The sequence below is a fragment of the Prionailurus viverrinus genome, chromosome B3, assembly GCF_022837055.1.
Source record: "Prionailurus viverrinus isolate Anna chromosome B3, UM_Priviv_1.0, whole genome shotgun sequence".
In the NCBI taxonomy this organism is placed as follows: Eukaryota; Metazoa; Chordata; class Mammalia; order Carnivora; family Felidae; genus Prionailurus; species Prionailurus viverrinus.
In genome coordinates this window covers 124,880,124-124,904,055 of record NC_062566.1, presented here as the reverse complement: position 1 = coordinate 124,904,055, position 23,932 = coordinate 124,880,124, and the positions used below count along the sequence as shown (strand labels likewise).

At 38.6% G+C, this 23,932-nt stretch overlaps 1 long non-coding RNA gene across 1 annotated transcript; it reads left to right on the top strand.

Annotated features, from left to right (window-relative positions):
- Positions 1-9,448: 9,448 nt before the first annotated feature.
- On the top strand, positions 9,449-10,176 carry LOC125167301 (uncharacterized). The gene is made up of 2 exons (XR_007152749.1): positions 9,449-9,823; positions 10,024-10,176. It is a non-coding gene; the product is annotated as an uncharacterized LOC125167301 (long non-coding RNA).
- Positions 10,177-23,932: the final 13,756 nt, after the last annotated feature.

Below are 23,932 nucleotides of genomic sequence, written 5' to 3'. Positions count from 1 at the left end.
TAAGGGTCAAGGACTCACACACTATTGCCAAACAATAATCATTGGATTTTTTTTTAAAACCCAGTGTTGCCAGAGACCAAATAATCGATGGACATACATTTTTAAATGTTAATGTTCCCACAAATAGTGAATATTACACTGAATATTTGTACATTCTGGAAGAATATTTGTACATCTCAAGATGCAGGGACTCACCATCTTGAGTCACTACCAATGCATCCAAATGAAATAGAGCAAAGCATTCTGCTCAGAAACAAAAGTTGTGTTTCTAGTCCAAGAGTTTGCAGAGAAGGACTCAATGTCTCGTACCATGAAGAGATGAGGGTTAGATGTAGGCATAGATTTACAGGGTGCAGTGCAGGACTGATGAACACTTTTGTACCCCCAACTGAGCGAGAAGAACAGTGATTTCTGACACAAGATGTTAAGGCATCCTCAAACACTGTAATAAAACTTTCCAAGTGAGTTTCTACCAAGTTGTTTCTAGGAGAGCTTGTGATCTATGACAAGTTCCTGACCCTCCCTTTGTGAAATTGTGGTGAGCGTCAGAATCTCCTAGAAAACTTGTTAAGCCTTTGAGCACAGCAAATCTCCAGGAGCATGCCCGCAATTGTCAGTTTGCTCTAACGGATTACCAGAATTGGGAAAGACCTGAGACAATGCAATACAGTGATTTTTTAAGAGGCACCGGTATTGTCTTAGGGCTGAAAATTCTACAAATGGGTAAGGCATTCCAGTAGATCTGATCTAGGCTCTCAGGAGTGAATGGAAGGTGTTGAGTCCCAAGAAAGGCATTTTGTGGATAAGGAAACAAAAGGCAAAACAGAAAACTGACCCTGAACGAGGCAATTAGAGGAAGGAGCGCTTTCAGGTGTGTAGAAAAGGCAGCGCCTCTTGAGTCATACTTGTGAGACAGTCTGGCAAAAGGTAGCTGGGCACACGTTATTAGACAGTCCCCAGTCATGTTATAGGCTATTTGAACAAAGAATCCATCCTTTCGTCCAGAAACATGTATAAAGCAGAATGGGAAGGGACACAGAGAATACTTTTTGATAATGATAGAATCAGAATTTTGTAAAAAACAAACCAGGACTTTTGATAGAGGTGAATGAAGCCTCTCTATATGGTAAGGAACTATTCACCACTCTGACTTGCCTCAGTGAGAGGGACCATTAACTACCTTAGGAGTGCTAGAAAGAACATTAGCATAACAGGCCAATCTAGCTCATGGGTGATACTCCTTCGGGTCACTTAGGGAAATAGGTTTTACTGATTTCTGAAAGTTGTCTCGATGCAATCTTTATGGGTAATTTTGAAGAAGAAATGGACATATATCCAGCCTGGTTCTCAGATGCCATAGGTGATATATATTAGATCACGCTAAATGCACAAAAAGAAGGTTTCCTGAATTCACATGAATTGAAGAAAAGCCCTAAAATGAGAGCAGAAAAATAGGGGAGTTTGGAAGTCAGAGAATGTTTTCTGCAGAGGTTGGCCATCTACCAAAAAAAAAAAAAAAAAAGAACTGAGCTCCTAAAAAATGCCTAAAAATGTATATAGGACACAAATAAATGATAGAAAAATTTCAATTAAGGTAATTAAGAAATGGTACACAACTTCATACAATTTTTATTAGCACTGATAGCACAGTGCCTAACACCATATGTTTTGTTTGGGGATTTTTTTTTTAATTTTTTTTTTCAACTTTTATTTATTTTTGGGACAGAGAGAGAGAGAGCATGAACGGGGGAGGGGCAGAGAGAGAGGGAGACACAGAATCGGAAACAGGCTCCAGGCTCTGAGCCATCAGCCCAGAGCCTGACGCGGGGCTCGAACTCACAGACCGCGAGATCCTGACCTGACTGAAGTCGGACGCTTAACCGACTGCGCCACCCAGGCGCCCCAAGGGATTTTTTTTTATTTTAAATGAATAAATAAAAGGTAAAGAGTATCTTTCAAATAAATGAATGAAAGATGTGGCAACACAATGCTTCCTTTTAAAGTATTATTTTGTGATGTGATACACTTGAAAATAAGCCCCACGTTAATTGGCACCAAGAACAGATGCCTTGTCTTATTTGGCTCTTACACTCCCAGCACACAATTAGTACTAAAAGCAGAAAAGCAAGACAAATATATTGGGGGACATATGGTAAGATGACGGACAAATGGGAGGAGTCAAAGGTGAAAGTTCAGCGTGTCCATATCAACTTCAATCTTTATTCTTTTCACCTGGAGAGCAGATGACCTTGACTATTGTTCCTGTGAGAGCCAGTTGAAAAACCTGACTCACTCAAGAGCTCAATATTCCAATTCACCCAAAGAAATTCAAGAATATATTGAATCCTATTTATCTCATATTTTCTGTTTATATGAAGACTGCTATAAGACAATCCCATCAGGATATTCTTTTAATGCCTAATCCTGATCTCCTGTGTTGTAATTTGCACTCATACCCATGATTTCTTGTCTTCAGTAGGGATTAAAGACAGCTGGTTGCAATTTGCAGCACTAAGATGCTAACATAACCTTTGGCATAATTGGAGACCATTATTAGGCTGTCCTTTAGACTTCTCTTTCCCAGGCTAAATAATTTGTGTTCTTTAACCTTTCTCATTACTCTCATTTTTAAATCTGTGAACCATCTCTAAGGTTCCCTGATGGTGTTTGTACAAGGTATGATACAAGGCAGGACAGGAACGGGGCTATTTCCATATAAGCTCTGGAAGTCAAGCTCCCATTTCAGCCAAGATCCCATTTCAGAGAGCAAAACAGGCTCACCCACAGACCTGGGAGTCTTAAGAAAGAAGAGCTGACATGAGGAAGAGAGAGAACCAATCAGAGTAGTCTAAGGTCAAGGGGACCAATCAGAGGTGGCTTCAAGGTCAGAATCATGCTTCTGGGAAAGCCTGTCGTTGGCGCCTGCTGAAGTGTGTACAGCAAACTACAGAGTTCCAAAGCGTAGGAAGATGTATGACAACAGTCCGTGTGCACTTGTTCAGGGCCTAGGAAAGCAGCCAAGAAGTCTCAGTATGGAAGGAGCTGGATGTCTAGGCCCGGTGAGCTAGCCACACTTGACGGACAGAAAGGGCAGAAAACACAAGAAGCATTCTGAGCGCTCGGAACACCAACAGAAGACGGCACGGTTGATGCTGTGTTTCCTGGAGGGAGCTCCTTCCTTCTTCCTGCTTGTCAGGAGCCAGTTTTTAAGATATTATGCACACTATCCTTCCCTCTCACAATATGAGGTAAAGAAGTTTGCGCAAGTAGCTATGGTAAGAAGTACGCAGAACAGTTGTCAACAGCTTTCTAAAAGTACACTAATCCATTAGCAATCATTACTGAATATGCTTTGAACAAACACCTATTGTGTATCCAGCCGGCACTCAAGGCTAAATCATTGTTTCAGTGCTGGACTATCCCCCCAAATTAAGTCCTCCGTGCGTTTTTCTGATGAGAGCAATAAATAGGTATTTTCATGGCGGAACGTGAAGGAGATTAGAGGGAAATCTAGATATCTTCCCTAGCAAGAGAGTTTTCCATTTATTCCTCAAATATTGTTGATTACTTTTATAGTCTATTACTAAGTAAGACTTAGTATCTGAACTCAAGGAGCTTACGATAAGAAAGCAGCTTGCAACTAAAATGAGCTATAAAATTCCACAATGCACAGAGGAAGAAAATACAAGTCTTAAATAAAAGTTAATTAATGACTCCTCAACCTCTTTATAGGCTAAATATGCACATGGAGATTTTATATGACCTACATTGAAGGTATTTTTTTTTAACTTTTTGCTTAACATTGTACCATTTAAAAAGTTCTTTTACCTTACTTCTCAGAACACTTTCTGAGCCCTAGGTTTAGATAAGATAAAAGGAATGAGTTTTATGAATAAGAGACAAGAGGTAAAGCCAGGTTTTCATAGTCTAGGTATAGGCTTCTATATTTAATTTTTTTAAATTATATATATATATATACATATATAATAAAAATTTATATATTTTAATTACAACATTGGTAAGCTATTTCTCAAATTAGCTCCCAGTTTATATGCAATCTTCATATAGCCGTGACAGTGAAATCAGGCCATTTTGGAGCCTAATTTCTGTAGATTTAGAAGCAGGTAATCAAGAATGTTACCAAAAGTGTTATAGGATAAAATATGGCTGTTTACTTGCATCTTTCTCCTCTTCAACGATGCTCGTGAGACTATTATGTTAATAGTGACCTTTTACAATAAAAGTGTTTAAAATAGCACAGATGAAGATAAGGAACAGTAGGGAGGTGAAAATATAGAAATAAAAACACAAACTGTGAATAACAGGCTAAGTAGCTTGAAATTTTAAATGTTAATTATAAGACTGGACTCAAATTTCTGATTTGATTCCACTTGGTTTGGGAACCTTTCCAAACAAAGAAGCAAAGTTATGTTCATAATATATAAATTTTACCTTGTCAAAGGTAACCATTCTTTCTAGGGAAAAACGAAATTCGAAGTAATAGTGTCTGTATCTCACCCAATTCAGGAAAGTTCAGAAATATTGATGCCAAGGGAAAGTTTCCTATTTTCCTTTGAGTGACAGAATCAGATATCAACATTGTCACACGAACAGCCAGGTCTGGGATTAATTCCTTGGCCAACATGAGCAGACACAAAAGACTTTTCAGAAAAGCTGTGCTTTGCTCCTCTCCCTGTGGTGCTGGTTTTTAAAACAAACAAACCAACCAAAAAGAAGGAGGAGAAGGCATTTTCAAGCAGATGAAAACTAAACCAATAAAAGTCTACAATGATGCCTTTTAAAAAGGAAATGGACAGGCTATTCAGTAATAATATATGTCTTCTCCATGGCTAATATTTTCTTTAGGCCATAGTTACTCAGTGATAATTCCCTTGCTTAAAAGTAAGCAATTCAAGCCTGTTAAAGATAATTGTTTTATATCATAGAAAAGGTATTAGGTTCAAGTCATATGGTCCAGTCTCCTATGTGAATTGGGGATGTAACAATGGATGTGTATTAATTTTTTTTTTTTACCCAGGTAAACTGTTTCCAGCGTCGACATACAATGTTACAAATTACTTGAACAAAATTTGATACATGGACTGAAAACCTCTGCTTTCCCACACCCCTATCTCTTCCCCCTCACCCCACCCCATCCTGACACAGGATATTTGCTGCTTTGAAGGATGTCATTCCTCTTTACTTAATTATTCCAACCTTTAAATTGTTTTCTGTGTGCATATGAATTCAGTTGCCATTTTTTCCCTAGATAAATATATAAAAATATCTAAACACACCCACCCATATACACACAAGTCGTTTTACTATATAATTGCATAACTAGAGAATGGCTGTCTTGACGAATGCACTTTCAGAAAAAGCACTTGGACCTTGACAGTGGATACTCTAATTTCATAATTTAATGTGAAAATCTATTTCCAAGTTCTATTCAGGTCCCCCCTCAAACAAAAATAAAAATCAAACAGTAACTAATCAGACCAATGCACACTTTATGTTTGAAACACTGTTACAAATCTTACAGACTTCACTGAAATTTAGAGCTAAGGGAAAAGAGAGAAAACATGTGCCAGGCAATACATTAGGACTTAAAACTTGGTTACATCTGAACTTTCAGAGAGATACCATGTCCCAGATAATACAGATATTTTTAGGAGAGGCCTACTAATAAATAGAATCTTTGCTGTAGGGTGATTCAGTTGACTTTTAAGGCTTTCCTTTGTGATAATGTGATTACTTATTAGGCTCTCAGAGGCCTGTTTTACTTATTAGGCTCTCAGAGGCCAAATTCTATAATTAAGAGTGATGATTATAGAGTCAAAGTTATCTGGATTCGAATCCTGGCTGCATCAATTTAGTAGCTGTGTGACTAGGGCCAGTTTCTTAACCTCTCTCTGCCTCTTCATATGTTACACACAGATAGCTGTAGCACCCAACATGATAAGCCTGTTCGGAAGTTCAAATAAAACGGTATGTACGAAATGCTTAAAAATGTATCTACTAGGGGCGCCTGGGTGGCTCAGTCGGTTAAGTGTCCGCCTTCAGCTCAGGTCATGACCTCATGGTTTGTGAATTCCAGCCCCATGTCAGACTCTGCAGACAGCTCAGAGCCTGGAGCCTGCTTTGGATTCTGTGTCTCCCTCTCTCTCTGCCCCTCCCCCGCTCATGCTCTGTCTCTCTGTCTGTCAAAAATAAACAAACATTTTAGGGGCGCCTGGGTGGCTCAGTCGGGGTTAAGCGGCCGACTTGGGCTTAGGTCATGATCTCGCAGTCAGTGAGTTCAAGCCCCGCGTCGGGCTCTGTGCTGACAGCTCAGAGCCTGGAGCCTGTTTCAGATTCTGTGTCTCCCTCTCTCTGACCCTCCCCCATTCATGCTCTCTCTCTCTGTCTCAAAAATAAATAAACGTTAAAAAAAATAAAAAAAAATAAACAAACATTTTTAAAAAAGTGTCTATTACAGTGTTGTGTAAATGTCTGCTGTTACTATTGCTATATTATTGCTATATAAAGTTATAAATCTAAACATACAAATATTTAAATACATTTGAAACTACTGGTTCAGAATTTCAACTTAGAAGGGCAACAGAGAAATAAACCTTAACACATAGAAAAACAAAGGTAAGGGACACAAAAGGAACATTCATGGAGTTAGCATTTATTAATTTTATCAAATCATAAATTGTTGCAATTATGCAGCAAAGTTTCTGTTTTATGAAACCAATAATTGTCTTGGAGTACTTCTGTGACAGTAAGGCAAATCATATCTGTGAGTGATTTGAAGTAATGATAAAAATATGGGTAAATACTTGCCCACCTCTCATGTGCCAGGCATCGGCAATGAGATTCATTTCTCAGGTGTTTGTATCTCCTTGACCTTAGAAAAGACCCTTGTTTGAGAAGAGAAGAGAAGAGAAGAGAAGAGAAGAGAAGAGAAGAGAAGGAAAGAAAGAGAAAGAAAGAGAGAGAGGGAGGAAGGGTGGGAGGAAAGAAAAAGAAAGAAAAAGAAAGAAAGAAAGAAAGAAAGAAAGAAAGAAAGAGAAAGAAGAGAGAAAGAAGACAAAGAAAGAAAGAGAAGGAAAGAAAGAGAAAGAGAAAAAGAGAAATAAAGAAAAAAGAGAAAAAAAAGAGAAAGAAAGGCTCCTTAATTCTTCCAGATCTCAGTGACCACGTTGGCAATTAATAATAGAATCGCATTTGTGCCAAGGCAGTGTGGTTTTGAACAAGAAATAAATGATGACTCTGTGTAACAGTGCCTAGAAATAACACATGTGCAGTCGCATGATGAGAATCTATGGACATTCTCAAGCAGTCACCAACGTGTACAACCATGTTGCCCTGTGATGATCATCCTCAATCATCACTTGTTCCTATTATCATAAACCTCAGCAACACCAGGAACTTATTTCAACTGCCACCGTGTTTGTGAATGTGCTTTAGTGCTTGTTAGGAGAGGTCAAAATGCCAAAAAAAATAATAATAAAAAAAGTCACAAACACACATGACTTTTATATTACCTACAAGATAATTCGTGAACTTTTAAATTTCTGAATTTATGTCGAGTAAAATTTCTCAATTATTCACACCGTTTCATTGACACTGCTCTCACCAGAGCTCAACAGTACTGTAACATTATGTAGAGATTAGTTTAACAATATGTATTGTTGAGATTTGTTCCTATTTTAATTCAATTCGTCTTTACTAAAATGAGCTTAACATTTATTTGGACAAATCATCTTTCTGAAAACAAATCTGATTAGGTTATTCTCCTGCTTACAAATCTGGGCTAGGTTATGGTTCAGTAACAAATTCCTAGATCTCAGTGAGTTCACAAGCAAAATACAGATTTGGGATGGAGGCTTGAGTGTGTATTCTTTGCAAGGACCACAATGTAAAGCTTGCAGTAGAAACACTGATGGAACACTGGATTCTCTTCCTGGTTCTCGTGTGCTACCCCCTTTTTTTGTTTTGTTGTGCTTCCCGCGTACTCTTGCTAGAGGTACTCCACTCTAGCGCGTACAATCCTCCTCAAAGAGTTTGTGGCCGGGGGCCCAGTCTGGTGATCTCTTCAGTGACCCTCCCAAATCAGCCCATCACAACAGGCCTTGCAGCATCCTGTTAGTGAGCCAACTCCCAACACCCCCCAATCCTCCTGTACGGACACCTGAGCCTCGGCCGGCCTGTATCCCAGAAGGATGCTCCCTGCTTGCCCACTGGCTTGACTAGCTCTGGTCTGGGTGTCCAGGGAACTTATCCACCATCCACTGCAACCACAAGCCCACCCTGTCCAATAAGATCTGAGTCTCCGCCGTGGGCATCCCCTCCAACCCCTGTTCTGCTTTCCAGGTTGGTCCTTGCTTGGGCATTGTCCCTGAGCCCGCAAATATTCCTTAGAGTTGTCTTTTTCTCCTTTATAATTTTATTCCACTGCGATAGCTAACAATTCTTTAAATTTAGCTTTTCCTGTTTAAATTGCTATGTGGTTTCTCTCTCCTCATTGGAACTTGACTAATAAAATAACTCACTCAGTTAAACTGGACCTGAAATTTGGGTCCCTTGTTGTTGAATTAAAAACAAACCAAAACCAAAACCAAAACCAAAACCAAAAACAAAAACAAACTCTTCTGAAAGATTATACAGCATTGAAACAAAGTGTTATTTTGTATAGAGAGGGGTGTCTTCTCAGATGCCAAGCCAGGCAATTAAATGAAATAGTATCTCAAATAAAGCAGCACTTTCACAGCCTGGAAAGATTGGTGTGATCAATTCATACGCAGAAATGGACCATCCATCACCCAGGAATAAGCTGTTTGTCTAAAGCTTCCACCTGATTTTAAAAAGATGCCCCTGAACTTCAACCGATACATTTTGAATTAAAGAAACAAATGTTAAGTACACGCTTTAACAAACAGGAAACAGAAAGCACTGACGTACTTCTAACTGCCTTAAAATTATGCACTGAATCTTAAAAGTGTTAAAGATGTTATGATCACAGGCAAGAGTTTGGAAAGCGGGGTGTGATCATTAGGATGAATCTAACGGGAGATGCCCAAAGTGATTTTTGGTGTGTGAACACGATGACAGAATAGACTCAAATGTCGACTAGGATCCTGAAGAAGAACGTGGAAGGCGGATGAATGGACAAATGTGTGCTACGGGAGAGCATTAAAAAACGAAAAGCAAGAACATACATTTAACGATCTTTACTCATCACAAATTGTTACGAGTCACTCGGTTTGTTTGTTTGCTTGTTTGCTGGGAAATAGGATTTTTGAAATGAGTCATGCTCTTTCGCATCTGTAGGTTTGAACATACCTGTTAGTGGTTAACAGCGTATCTAGGTGGCTGGAGACGTGGCCTTTCCCCTCCCCCACCAGAAGCTCCCGCTGCCAAAAATTCAAAGCAAAACTCCAACGATCACTCCTTTTTCTCCTCCTGCTAATCCCTAATGGCTCAATTCAGCTGCTACCTCCTTGGCATCTGTGCCTGACCCATCTCTTTCCCACCCCTCCACTGGCCTCATCACTCCCCCACCCTCACCCATGCCACCCCACAGGCGTAGCTCCGCCCACGTTGCTCCCACAGGGCCACGTTCCTTTTCGTTTAGCATTTGTTGCCTCTCTTTATTTTCATCTATTTGCTTCTCTGCCGCAACTGTCCATTGTGAACTTTGCAAGGGCACGTGTTCCGCACTGATTTTTCTTTGTATTTAAAAGCCCGGAACAGAGCTGGTGCATAAGAGCTCGGTGAACGTTTGGTGCGTGGAACGCCGGGCGCAGAATTTCAGACACCAACCAAGATGCTGAAGGTAAAACGGGAAAATGCTTCATTAAATGATCCTCGTGGAGTTCACAGTGTAAATGTGGGAACTGTCTGGTAATTATCCGTTCATGCCGCTGTCAGAAAATTGCGCAGAAGGCTTTGGGAATTATGGCTAATCCATATAGCATTTATTGTGTGCCACAGACTAAGTGCACGTTGGCTACATTAACTCCTTTCTACTTTCAGGGATTTGACTTGAACCAAGGAAGCCTAACCCTAGGCTCGATGTGCTGAATGAAGTATGAAGAGGGATGCCCTTCCAAAGGTGGCACTTGAACTGAGATGCCATGTAATATTTTGGAAACAAAAAAAGATAAAAGTAAATCTATCATTGTTTAATGGTTTTAACTGTGTAAACATTTTCTTAATTAATTTTTTCTTTTTTTTATGTTGATTTATTTATTTTGAGAGAGAGAGATGAGGAGGGACAGAGAGAGATGTAGAGATAGGATCCCAAGCCAGCCAAACGCAAGGCTCGAACTCAACAACCGTGAGATCATGACCTGAGCCAAAATCAAGTTAGCTGCTTAAATGACTGAGCCACTCAGACACCCCCTTAATTATTATTTCTATGTAAGGCAAGGTCTTATATTGGAAACCAGAAGCTCAGAATTATTATTTTTTAATGGAGAGAATTCATTTCAGGAATTATTTATCTGAGTTCCAAATATTTGCCAAAGACTGTGCTTTTTGTTAAAGAATCACAAATTAACCAACATCAGTCTTGTCCTCTAAGGACCCGACATCAAATAGGAGATTCAGATTCATTTATTTAACACATAATTTTCTGAGTGCTATTATGTGTTAGACACTGGAATGAATTAGAGCTGAGATATTCTTTTGGGTTCGTGGATCCAATTCCAACACGTGTGTATGTGTGGAGACATCCTCAATCTAGTAAATAATTCTCAGACACCAGCAAGATGTTGATGTTGACACTATCTCCCGTAGATAGCATCAGATCCCACAGGTGAAGGACTCAGACCCACAACACCATTCCCATCTCTTCACTTCAGATGCTGGTCGCAAGTCCAATTTGTTACTTGTACTTCTGATTGACAGGGTATAAATCAGAGGTCCCCATGGCACCCTCTGTGGGTTCAGTTAATTTGCTAGAATGGCTCACAGAACTCAGAAAATGGTTTGCTCATTGGATTACTGAATTTATTGCAAAGGTTATTAAAAGACACAATTCAATAGCCAATGAAGAGATACATAGGTCAAAGTTCCGATCTAAGGAGCTTCTCTTCTCATGGATCTTGGGACCTGGCATGGCAGCATAAGGAAGCACTCTGGTTTCCAAAGCTGGAAGTTCTCTGAGCCCCTTTCTGCTTCTACTTCCTCTCCTCCTCCTCCTCCTCCTCCTCCTCCTCCTCCTCCTTCTCCTTCTTCTCCTCCTCTTCTTCTTCTTCTTCTTCTTCTTCTTCCTCTTCTTCTTAATGGTAGCTTCGTTACACATTAAATCAGTGGCCATTGTTGATTGATTCAACCTCTAGCCTTTCTAATGTTCCTAGATATTCTAATGTTCCTAGATATTAGGTAGTACTGAAAGTTACAACCCTGTATTCATGGTTGGTTCCTCTGGCAGCTGGCCTCCATCCTTAGGTGCTTTCCAAAAATCACCTTATTAATATAAATCCAGCTTTAGAGAAAAGGGGATGGTTATGAATAATAACACACACACAGTGCACATTTATGGCTTTGAAGCATTTTTAATAACAGAGGGAAAAAGACCAAATATTATAACAAAGGATGTTCTTTCTCTTGTCACTGAGGAAATCCCAAGGGTTTTGGGAGCTGTGAGCGAGGAATCATGGATGAGGACCAAATGTATGTAAGAAATACCTTTTGTTCGTCTGAATAACCATATATATTTCTTATAAATCATGATATAACAGATATTTAATTAGATGTTAACAAGTTGTGATAAATAAAACAATACATTATATATATGGAGTACAGATGTCACACAGTCTTTGAATAAAATAACCCTTGATGTATTTCACAGCAATACATCCCTTATTTCAGTAAGGGTCTCTGACCAGCTCTAATACTGTAATTCTTAGATGAATTTGAAAATTGGTAGACTTTTAGAACATAAGGAGATTCATGTAAGAGAAAGCATTTAAAGCTTCTTTGGAGATAAGAGATCAATAAGGATGTAGATTTTTAACTCTATATTTGGTTTGTAAATAGATACCATAGTAAGTTTCTTTTCTCTGGTTTTGCCAAGCCTAAGATTTTTGGGCCAAGATACACAATATCAGTGCCTGTGCATTTCCTGGAATTACTGTGACAGGAGCCATCTTCAGTTTATTATATACTGGGGCAGAAACAGATTAAATTACACAGAGTTTTTCAAAAAGAAAGAGTCAGGAAATTTGGAAACCATATGAATGCCGGTTTTCCAAAAATTTAATGACTTCTACAAAGAACTGCTTACAAATAATTAAAGACAGGTAGCTTATTGGGAAAGAGATTAATAAGGAGACTTATTATGGGCATGTATTACAGATGAATGATCAACATATTTGTATAAAGGCTGAATGAAATAAAGCTAAAGTGTAGGTCACTTATATTCTTTTAAGAAGATTGGAGATTATTCAGGAGCCACTCTCAGGAAAGAAGAAAAAAATCATTCTGCTTTGTCCCCTTAATTTGATATGTTAAAGCCTGTGGGGGGGAATGACAAATAATTTTCCCTCTACCCTTTGAGGCTCTTAGCTGAGATCCCATCCCCCACCCCATGTAATAAAAGACAAATTAACAGGAGATAAACAAACAGAAGTTTAATAACACGTAAACCTCCTGTATATATGGGGGAAAACCCAGGGAAACTGAATAATACCCAGAAAAAATTCAGGTTATCATCCTAAATACCATCACCAGCTAAAGACAAAAGAAAGATGTTGAGGGATATGGGGACAGTTATGGGAAGTAACCCAAAAGCACAGTAAACAAGGGTCTGTCTGGTTGTTATGCAGATTTAAGTCATTGCCTTCTTCATTAATAAGAATTTCAAGAAATTTGGTCATCCTCTTCTTGCTGGCACAGTGAAAGAGACATCCTTAAAAATGGAGATTCCCCTTATATGTATAAATATTTTTTACTTCTCAATTTTCAGAGTTGTGTCTGTTGTTTCTTAAAAGTAATTAGTGTAGAATAATCCATATACCAAAGAGGCAAGTTTTGGGGTAAAATCTCTGCTCCCCTGGAACAGAACCTGGAAGGCCCCTGGCTCAAGAAAAGCTCAAATGTGTGAAATTCATGTTGTTTCTGCCTTTTCAGGAGGGGAGGCTTTTACATTTATACAATTTAACCATAATGGAAAGCACACGGTCACTAAAACCCTGGAAAATCTTCTGAAACTTTTCACAGTATAAATTTTGGGGGGTGCAACTTGGTCAATAATTAATTAATTAAAAATTAATTATTACAATATTTATGTGAATAATTAATTCACATAGTTTCAACGATACATAATCGCCAAGGAAGAGGGGAGTTGCAAGTTCACATAATGGAGACTGTTGATCTGTTTATCTTCCCTGCACAGAAAGCCAGAAAAGAAGCAATAAAGAGATGTACTGTGCTTTATGACAGTTTCCTTAGGAAAAATCTAGCAGATTGATTTTGAGTCAACATCCCGTATTCCTATTGTTTTGAGAAGGTGAGGTTGTTTCTCAATTACTATTCTTAAATTCAAGACCACTTTACTGTATACATTGTATATATGTCATTGGTTTTAGGTCTGTGACTTAAACCCATAGGCCTTTCTGGGTTCATTGTCACTAGATGCTCATGAGAAGCCATCCAGAGCCTATTGAATAACTCAGCTTCCTCAACTTTTCTTAAATGTTTTTTTTTTAAAGGCAGGCGAATGCGCCATTTTTAGAGATACTTAACCAATAGAGAGAACACAACAGAGTTCATTCCTTTCAAAAATATTGAGCATTTTAAGAGAAAAATCTGGACCAGCCTCAAGAATTAACAGAGCAAATAGTAGTTCTGATTATAACATAAAAGGATACTGGAAGGGGAGTCAAGAGACCAGTGCTTAAGATTGGGCTGAGCATCACTGAGCCTCCATACACTCCTTTATAAAGCAAAATCTTTCAGAAGAGTGTCTTAACCTAGATACCATTGTCAGTTGGGGTAACTCTTTGTTGCGGGGGCTGTCCTCTACATTGTAGGCTGTTGAGTAACATTGGACTCTACCCACTTGATGCTACTATAATTCCCATTCCTTTGTGACTCCCCTCAAATATGTCTCAGACTTTGCCAAATGTTCTGTGGGAGACAAAAGTCACCACCTCTGCTTGAGAACCACTAGGCTAACAGCCTCTAAACCTCCTTCCACCTCAGAGTTTCTAACATTCCAAATACCTGAACCCCAGCCTGAAGGCACCTGAAAGCACTCATTCATATCCTTTTTCCCTCCTCTTGGTCATCATGACAAGAAAGTTAGCACGACATTCCAAGGCAGAATGTTACTGAGGCTGAAGGAGACTGAAGGAAATAGGGATTTTCTACAAAAACCTGCAAAAGGAAGAGAAGGAAAAAAAAAAAAAAAGACTTCCCAGTAAGAGGTATTTTTAGTTTCTGCAGAAGAACTGGAAATGTGGCCATAAAATGGCAAGTACCTCTGTACCTACTGACCTTCTCTGATAGTCATCAACCTTTGCAAATGTCTGAGAAGTAAGAATGTCTTTTCCCTTGGCTTGGAATCCAGCAAGGCTTGATTAAGACCCCAGCCACCAGCTTCTGCTCAGAATCTGTTTCAAAGTTCTTTGCATTCAGCACCCAATCACATTTGCATACTTTTGACTTCCTCTTAATTTCCCTGCTGTGTCTGAGGAGAAAATCATCCTATTCTAGTTTTTCTCTCTTGTATTTACAGCCAGGAGCGACCTTTGCATTTTTCTCTGGCTGTGAACATTGTTTTCTTTTCTTTGTTACCCTGATTACTTGGTATATTCGTGACATTGGTACTCAGACTATTTTCTTTTTTCTTTTCTCTTTTTTTTTCTTGGAATAAAGCATAAAAGAGTGAAAACCCTGGATAGGGCTTTGGTAGACTGAGGAACACAATTCTTGGCTCCAGATTACTGAATGGGCAGTTTTGACTCACTTCGGTTTCCTCCTTTAAAAAAAGTGATATGTTTTAACTAAAAGATCTCAGTCTGAGGGATGCCTGTGTGTCTCAGTGGGTTAAGTGTCCACCTCTTGGTTTCAGCTCAGGTCATGATCTCATGGTTTATGGGATGGAGCCCCACATCAGGCTCTGCACTGACAGTGTGGAGTCTGCTTGGGATCCTCTCTCTCCGTCTCTCTCTCTCTCTTTCTCTCTCTGCCTTCTCCCCTCACAAAATGAATAAATAAACTTTAAAAAAAGTAAAAAAAAAAAAGATCTCTGTCTGAGATCACCACATGTCTGGAATTTTCTTGCATAGCCCTGTGGTTTCATGTTCGGATTGTAAACTTAAAGTTAACAAACCATACATCCTAATTGTGAGTTAATAAATCACGGTCTATACATTACCAATGTATCTTCCTAGCCACCCCTAAGGACATGAGATTCTTGGGAGACCAGATGGTTGAAACATTATTTTTGTCTCATTTTAAAACAAAGAGAAGGCAGTCCCTTCTCTTGGGAGCAGTACTGTTGTTTGTTTTGTTTTCTTTGTCTTGTTTGATCATTACTTTCAGTGCATAGCAGTTCCAGTGTTCATGAAAATGCTTTAGGATCTGCCAAGAGGAATTGGGAGAGCATTGCTCTAGTGTTTCTGAAGTGAACGAGATAGTAGTTATTACCAGCCAGTACCGTGTGCAAATTCTACTAGATTCAAACATGGAGTGAGGTCTGGAACGATTCCATGCAGAGTCCGTGTTGAGAAAACTCCCTTCTTTTGGACAAAGACTCATTCTGTTAGTTTTAGTGGTAAAATCCATAGAGTTAATCTACCTGTCTCCCACTCCAGGTAAGGGGATTAATCTGTTTATTAGTAAATGGATGTGTTTCTGGGAGCCACCAAGGTTAGCCAATGGGTTTATTTTCTAGTCTTAATGATGAAATATGGGTGCAGTGATGGAAGCCATCTAGTAGCATTTGGGAAGCCAAAATAATTTTTCTTTTTAGAAAGAAAGAAATAATGATGCTACTGTTATTCTGCCCACCCCCCTTCCACTGTTGAATGTTTTAGTCGTTTATCATGCTAGTAAACATATCTGTATAGCCTGTAGATAAACGTGGAAACATCAATCTGTTTAGCTAATCCTTATTTTCTCCCCAGTGGGAAACATTATTTTTTCTCTGTTTTATCAGCAACAGAATAACCCTACCTTTCAACAGTTCCTTCCCAGAACTTATGTCTCTCTACCTCCCTCTTTAATAAACAAATTCAATGCTGAACACATGGCTTTTACACCTCTATTAATCTTGGCAGACTGTAGGGATGCTGAAACATGCTGGTGAGTAGGAAAGAAGATGACTTTTCATGTGGCCTTGCAATGCAAACATTTTGGGAGTGTTCAGTTCCTCTGTCACATTGGACTTATACTCATTTTTATTAGAGTTCCAATGACTTTGTTTCCATGGGGAAATTGGTGCTTAACTGAAAGCCTTTGGTAAATGGTAAGAACATATTTTAAGAGTCTCTGTGGGTGAAGAGAAAGTTTTTTTTTTTTTCCTGACTGGGGGAAAACACTTCAAAAAGAAAATTAAAATAAGCTAATGCTTTCCATCAAGGGCTAACTGTTCTCTAGAAAACTGAGTTTAATATAGCCACTTCAACCAGAAATGTTCATCATGTGATACAGTCATAAGGTTGAGAGAAGGGATGAATTTGCTGGGAAAGCATGAACATTTAAAAATATATATATAAGAATTTTTATTAATTAAGGTAATTATAAAATTTTTCATCCAAACTAAGATTCTTTTGAGAATGGGAAGGGATACCATGGGTAAATATGCCGAGACAATAGATATAATTCAAGAAGGTCCTTGGGAAACCTGGAGATATAGATCGTAGCTCTGGAATAACTCACCTGCTGACTAGCCAGTGAGGAAGTCCTCATTTGCAGGCAGTCGGCTGAAAGGCAAGTTGGAGGCATAAGAGAATTCTTCAAGGTGAAGATAACGTATACAATTTGTTCCAGCGTGCTTTTGTGTTCTAGTCGTATTCTTTCTCTGAATAGTATCAAATATACAATAAAATAAATCTCCAAAGCATAAACAACCCCTTAAATGTGCAGAACACTTTTTAATTGAAAGTATGACAAGGAATATGACAAACTTTATAAACCAAAAGATCTTCTTTTTTTGTATGACTAAATGCTGGCAAAATCTTTTTAAAAGAAGCAACAAAGCAACATCCGTGTCTGTAAAAGAATAGCCTGTACTCGTAACCATCTACTTTCTTATATATCATTGTGTTTTTTTTTTCTGTGTTGAAAGGTAACCTGTAGTTAACGGTTACACAAAGCTTTAAGAAGAAAGATTAAGAACGTAATCAGAGATACAAGCAGGTTGAGTATATATAGAATCGAATATGAACTCTAAGTACCCTGGCCCCAAATGCTCTATGCAGTGATGGTTAGCAAAATAAATAACCTACTTCATTTGGGACAATTTTCCTTTTAAATTCTGGTTTCATGTCTAGAGATCTTATTAAACCATAAAATATTTTATCCTTTTTATTTCCTAACTTATAAGAGAAAGACTGTCCATTCACTCACTTACACATTATTATACCTAGTCAACCCTTCATTCAACCAGTGAATTATTTCCATAAGTATTTAGTCAGTATCTACAGTATGCCTGAAACCTATGATTTTAGGAAAAGCATCCCCTCCTTGTAATTCCTAAATCAAAACAAACAAACAAACAAAAAACCAAAAAAAAAACCCCAAAAAACCCTGAAACCAAAAACTTTTATAACTTATAGGGGGGCAAAATCGGTTGTGGCTTGAACTGATTTGTGGAAAACTCACCAGAATTGACATGAGAGCATTATCAATCTTTGTCTATCCTCCTTAGTATGAATACCCACATATTTCACTGCAGAATTATTAATGGACGTTATTATAGTTCTTCCCAGACGAATCTCAGCTATTATATAACATGTAGTATATTCAATCTGAGAAATTCTGAATTCTGAATTATCTCTGAGCTCAGAAGTTTTCGGTAAGCAACTGTGGATCTATATAGCTTTCAGAATGTTAGGAAGTTGAGCTCCTAGAACTCACAAGAAGTAATATATTCCTTTCTTTGGTAAGAGAAAATAACTAGAAAGCATACTTCATTCAAAAGTTCTCATTCAGACATATATCCCTGTGAGGTGTTGTCTGAGTGTGTGTGGCTAACATTTTTTTTTTTAAGAGTCAAAAGAATCCAATTCTCTCTCTTTGAAGGGCAGTGGACCCCTACCAAGAAGACACAGCAACATCCTGTCAAACAGTGGTGAGCAGTCCTGTCCATGTGGTCTAAAATAAAAATAATTGAAACATGGTGTTACTGAAGTTTTCAGCTTCCCTTCACAGAAAGGAAAAGGACAGTGAACCGGGTGGGGTTTCAAATTTCAGCCTTCCTGTCCCTTAGACATAAACCAACTAAGGAACCTAAACTCATTATAGGAAAAAAGCAAAAACAAAAAGACTGGAATATGATCAAGTAGAGAAGAATATGATAGTTGATGGTCAATAAATATATCATAAGTGGTGCTTCATTCATACTCTATTTTCTTTCCCGAATTTTCCAACATCTCACACCTACTGAAGGGTCTCACTTGAATGAGGTTGCTGAATTAATACACTAAAAGTGACCATTAGAATCAAAAATGAACTGCTTTTCAGTACATCCATCATGGCTGCAAATGTCTTTGGCATTCACAAGTACAAAAACACCCACCTCTCAAACCATTACACTACGCGTGAATCATCTTGGGTAATCTTGTCCAACCTTTGCTTGGTTAGTTTCTACTCCAACAGGCAGAACAAAGGTAGGAGAGGCATTTCAACAATGACATATACAGAACCACATGAAAGCCCAAATGACATAGCCAGTGGTACTATTCCAAATAAAAGACCAAAGCTGATTCACTGGGACAGCCTCTTGGGTTACAAAGGTAATAGCTATGTGCAGATTTATATAACCACATCAGGGTGAGGTAAATGACTCTGAAGTTGTCTTTACTGTGAACACTGCAGTAAAAGCACACAGTAGTTTAAGTGGTTTTGGAAAAGAAACTTTTCTTACAAATGGACTAATATAATCCTTTTTTAGATCCATATGGAAGTGTCTAAAATTAAAAACAAGCCTTTTAGTTTAGGAAATACAATAAATCCAGGGGCCTATTTCTACATATGGATTACAATAAAGGTATATAAAGTTGAAACAAAGCAACTCATTGTTTTTCATGTTTTCCAATTTGATCATTCTCTCAAATAATTTGAAAAAAAAAGAAAGAAAAAAGAAAAGAAAACCTGCAGCATGGAAGTCAGCTGAGAGAGAAGAAAAACAAAAGACCAAAGAATTGGACAAAACAATCCTTCATCACAGGTAATTCGGTAGGATAGTTTAGACATTTTGTGCACCTATGGAAAGCAATCCAAGAAATAATACGAACTAAACATTGCTGAGACTGTACTTGATGTTCATATAGATTTTAAATGTCATTGCAAGATTTCATACCTGTTAAGATGGCATAGATCTCCTAAATGATAGTGTTTATGGTGGCACGATAGAGAATCTAATATATAATATTGCGGACCACCACTTTAAGCCCTATGCCCAAATCATAAGCATTCTCTCAGGACTGCTCATCCTGCCTGCAGAGTTGGGTCTATAGCAGCCATGTATATATATGCGACTGGGTCATTCTGAATACAGTAGATCAGTGTGGACATAAAACTTAAATTATCTTCCTTTGGTCTTTCTCCTGGAAACCTGGGATTGAGACTTAAAGGCAGCCCATCTGTCGAGTAGAGACGATGGGAGCCCAGGGGCTGTGTGATGGCAGTCTTACCTGCCAACAGAAGGAAAACCAACTAACTCAGGGCAGGGGAGGAGGAATAAAACAGGTGGAGAGAGAGAAGGTCAGGACACAGTAGGTGCCATCTGGGTTCCTACAGGCTTTCCATCTCCAAGTTTAGCCACTTACCTGCCTTCACATTCTGTTAAATATTTCTGTATCTTTATAATATTTTTTTTCTGTTTTGAAAAGTAACTTTCAATCACGAGCCTCTCTGTTGATATCTATGAGCCCAGATGATGTGCATTTCATGTTCCTGGAAATCTCTCTGCAGCCTCAGTCTACCACCTTGCTCACAGCCTCTGGCAATTATTCTTTCCTAGGATGTCATGAGAAAACATTTGGTGCCTTACTTTGCTGTTTCATCTTCCGATTTTTTGAGGATTCCACTGGGCACACCTTTACCAACGGTAGTTGGCATCATATCTTCCCAGAGTTCATCTTGCAAATAGGTACAAAATATTTGAACCAGGCAAAAAGTCCTCTTACATCTGCCAAAGTCAGTGAGTAGGGAGAGTGGAAGATGTAAGGTATAGCAACTCAGTTAGTTTCACTGGTCACTTTCGTACTTTCTTGATTTCTTGTACTAGTTGCTTGGTGGTTCCTCAACTCTCTCCTTCCCTTTTCTCATGACAATTCAGTTCTTACTAATATAACTGAATTTACACTCAATTTGCTGATACACTCCACCCTAATACCTGAATACTTGCCTCTTTTTTTCTACCTCAACCCTTGATGCATCCCTACCGCCAAATCTACTACTAACTTCCATTGGCCAACTCTCAATCCTTCATCCATTCCTTGGAGAATTTCATTCCTTGGGTCTGTGGAGCTCGTTATTATGTTCTCAGACTTTGGATTCTTATGTTAGGTTCTTGTATTTTTCTTTCCCACTTATTTATATGAGCTTTATTCGATCTAAGATCTAGAGTCTTATAAGCTAATTAACTAAAAAGAATATGTATGTATCCCACAATGAAAATGCTTCTCCTCCACGGGTCTGGACCAAATAGAATTATATTTTTTATATTTTTAGTAGTTCTCGGGTGTCCTCAGGAAGATCTCTTGTCCTTTCTTGAGTCTTAGCTCTTGAACTTAGCCCTTGCCGATTCACTTACAGTTTTCTCTTACTGCATTAAAAATAGCCCCAAATCTTAATGGATTAAAACAACAACTATTTTATCATAGTTCATGATTTTGTGGGTCAGGGATTTGGACATAGCTTTGCGGGGCAATTCTGTTCCACATGACTTTGATTTTGTATTCAGTTGGCAGCTGATCTGGCCTGGAAGGTCCAAGGTGGCGTCATTCATTTACCTGGTTCATTGTAGGGCTGATTCCCTGGCTGAAAGGCTGGGCTGGGCTCCTCTCCCTCTCTATATCATTCTGAATCCCCCCACAAGGTGTCTTCAGTGGAGTAGTTACATTTCCTATATGGTGGCTCTGGTTCAGAGAATAAGCCTTCTAGAAGTTAGGGAGTAAAATTTGCCAGTTTCTTAAGAATGGCGACTCAAACTACAAGGCATAATTTCTGTTGCATTCTATCAGTTAAAGCAGTCGAAGTGCCTGCCCAGATTTAAGAATATGGATCCCTCAGTGCGTCAAATAATTTGTGGTTCTCTTCAATCCACTACATCTGATCAAGATTCTACTCTTTGTCAGCATGTTTTTCTGCAGAGTCACATTTTCAGTAACCATGGTTACTGCCAGCCAGTCTCCTTCATGTTTCTTGGCTGCCTAGATTACTATGCCACACAGAACTGATTAGACACCCTGATACAGTGTCTTATATGAACAACCTCTGCAGCTCAGTCTTATCGCTTAGCCTGCTTCCATATTCATCGATTAGACCTCTAGATTTTCCGTCTAAGTCAGCTCTGATTGTGACACTACACATTGCATATAGGTAAAATGCTTCTATCAACTAGGGGTTGCAGTTCAGAGATAGCAATGGCTTAATCAAGGTAGACATTTATTTTTATATCACACAAAAGGAGCTTAAAAATAATTAGTCAAGGGCAAGTATGGTGGGTCCATATCTTGGAAATTTATTATTGTTCTACCATTTTTAATACATGATTTTGGTCCTTAAAATGATTTTATAGCTGTTGTTACTCCAGCTACCACAATGGAGTTTCAGGCAGAGAAGCAGGAAGAGGGTGGTAAGGGGGGAGGTGCAGAAATACCCATCCATTCTCCTCTTGAGGAGCCTTCCTGCATAGTCTCACCAAACAGCTTCCACTTACTACTCATTCACCTGTTCATGCAAGAGAGGTGGGAAAGGTAGGTTTTGGTTGGGGCACACAGAGAACTAGTATAAAATCAGGATTTTGTGACCAAGGACAAAAGAAGGATGGATTTTACCTGGGGGACTATAAGTCTTTTTAACAAAGCTTTAAACAGGGATTTGCCTTATTGGAGGTCAAAGCAAGTGAATACTATTCCAACAACTTTAGATTCAAAGAAAGCTCTCCTTCTATAACACATCCTCAACTGCCTTGCAAATGGCCACATTACATGATTAAAATTTGAAACTTTTAACTTAGAAATCAGTTGTTTTTTTTTTTAATTAAACCCAAGTATTATGGGCAGGATCATACTGCAAGTTCCACCATTATTATATCTTCAGCAGAATTATTTGGTCAAATTATTTATCCCAGAGAAAGATTTAATGTCTCCAAAGGACCTTGATACCTAAAATGAGGGAAAGGAGGAAAAAAAGGGAGGGTTATAATTATGGACATGGTTGTCTCTTTCACAGTTTTTCTGAAGAGTACTCCCCCACCATTCAATAGCATGACCACAGGTTGATATTTCTTCTGAAATATCATGTCTTATTCATTCCTCCAGTAGCTTTTAGTATTTGTTGAGCTTCATAAATATTAACTTACAAAGCACACATTTCCTCTTCTCTGTCAAGAATGTATCATCAATATTTGGATTCTGAAGATGTGGACAATGTCGATGGTAACCATGTTGGCAGCAATATGTGGAGGTTTTCTTAACCAGTAACATTTACATGTACTTTTGAAGTCCCACAGTAGCATAGTAGGCCAAAATAGGCTAAAAACTACTCAAAATAAGAACAGAAAGACCGTTAATTGCAAAGTCAGGTCTTAAGTCTGATTGGGTCTGTATGGCTCCTGGCCCATTCTTTCATTTAAGAAATTCCTTTCCAACTCTTTCTTTGTTCCTTGACTCAGTGCTTCTCATTCAAGCTCAGTTCTCTCATAAGATTTATGGTCTTCATAAAATTTACCCAGATATTTAGAAAGGCACTAATACTTTGAGAGGGCTCAATGATACCACTTGAGTGGTTCCCTTTATCAAAGTAGAAAATTAATAAGGATGAGAAAAATAACATTGGTGTTGAGGAGTTGTATAGAGGGAAGGCATTGGCATAAGATAATAGAAAAAGGAAAGCGAAAAAGTAATTACATTTTTATTTATGGAGCACTTTCTATGTATTCATCATTGGGCGAAGCCAGATTCAACCTTGGAAATTTACACCACGCATAAATGAAGAGTTGGCTGCCTCATTCAATCTCTTCTTTTGTTCCTTGCCTCTGCTTCAGGACCCCACAGGGTTAAGCAGAGGGTGACTAAAGATGAGGGAAGGTGCAGAAAAAGTCATGCCTGGTATTTCTCTGATGGTGTAAGCCCACTGGGAGGTGGACCCTTTTGTGGGTTGCCATATATCTCTAGAGGAATCCTCTTACTAACGTTCGACACAGAAAGACATTTTCTGACAAGCCTATTTTAAGTGTCCCCTTCTGGCAGTTCTTCACTTTCAGCTGCCTACCTCCTGTTAGTGTTGGATGTCAACTGCCTAGATCTCCCCCATATCTGGTTCATGGGAAGCTTGTTCTTTAGTCTTGCTGTTTGTGGACTGAAATTTGCTCCTATGTAGCTCTTCATCTGGATTTTCTACCTCTAGTCACCCTTTATAATGTCTTCAATACGGAAGATGAACAAAGGGCAGCAAAACCAAGTTTTAATGATTAATAAACAGGGTATCATATACTCTGGTTTTGTTCAAGCTTAACACTAACAACAATAGGATGGTG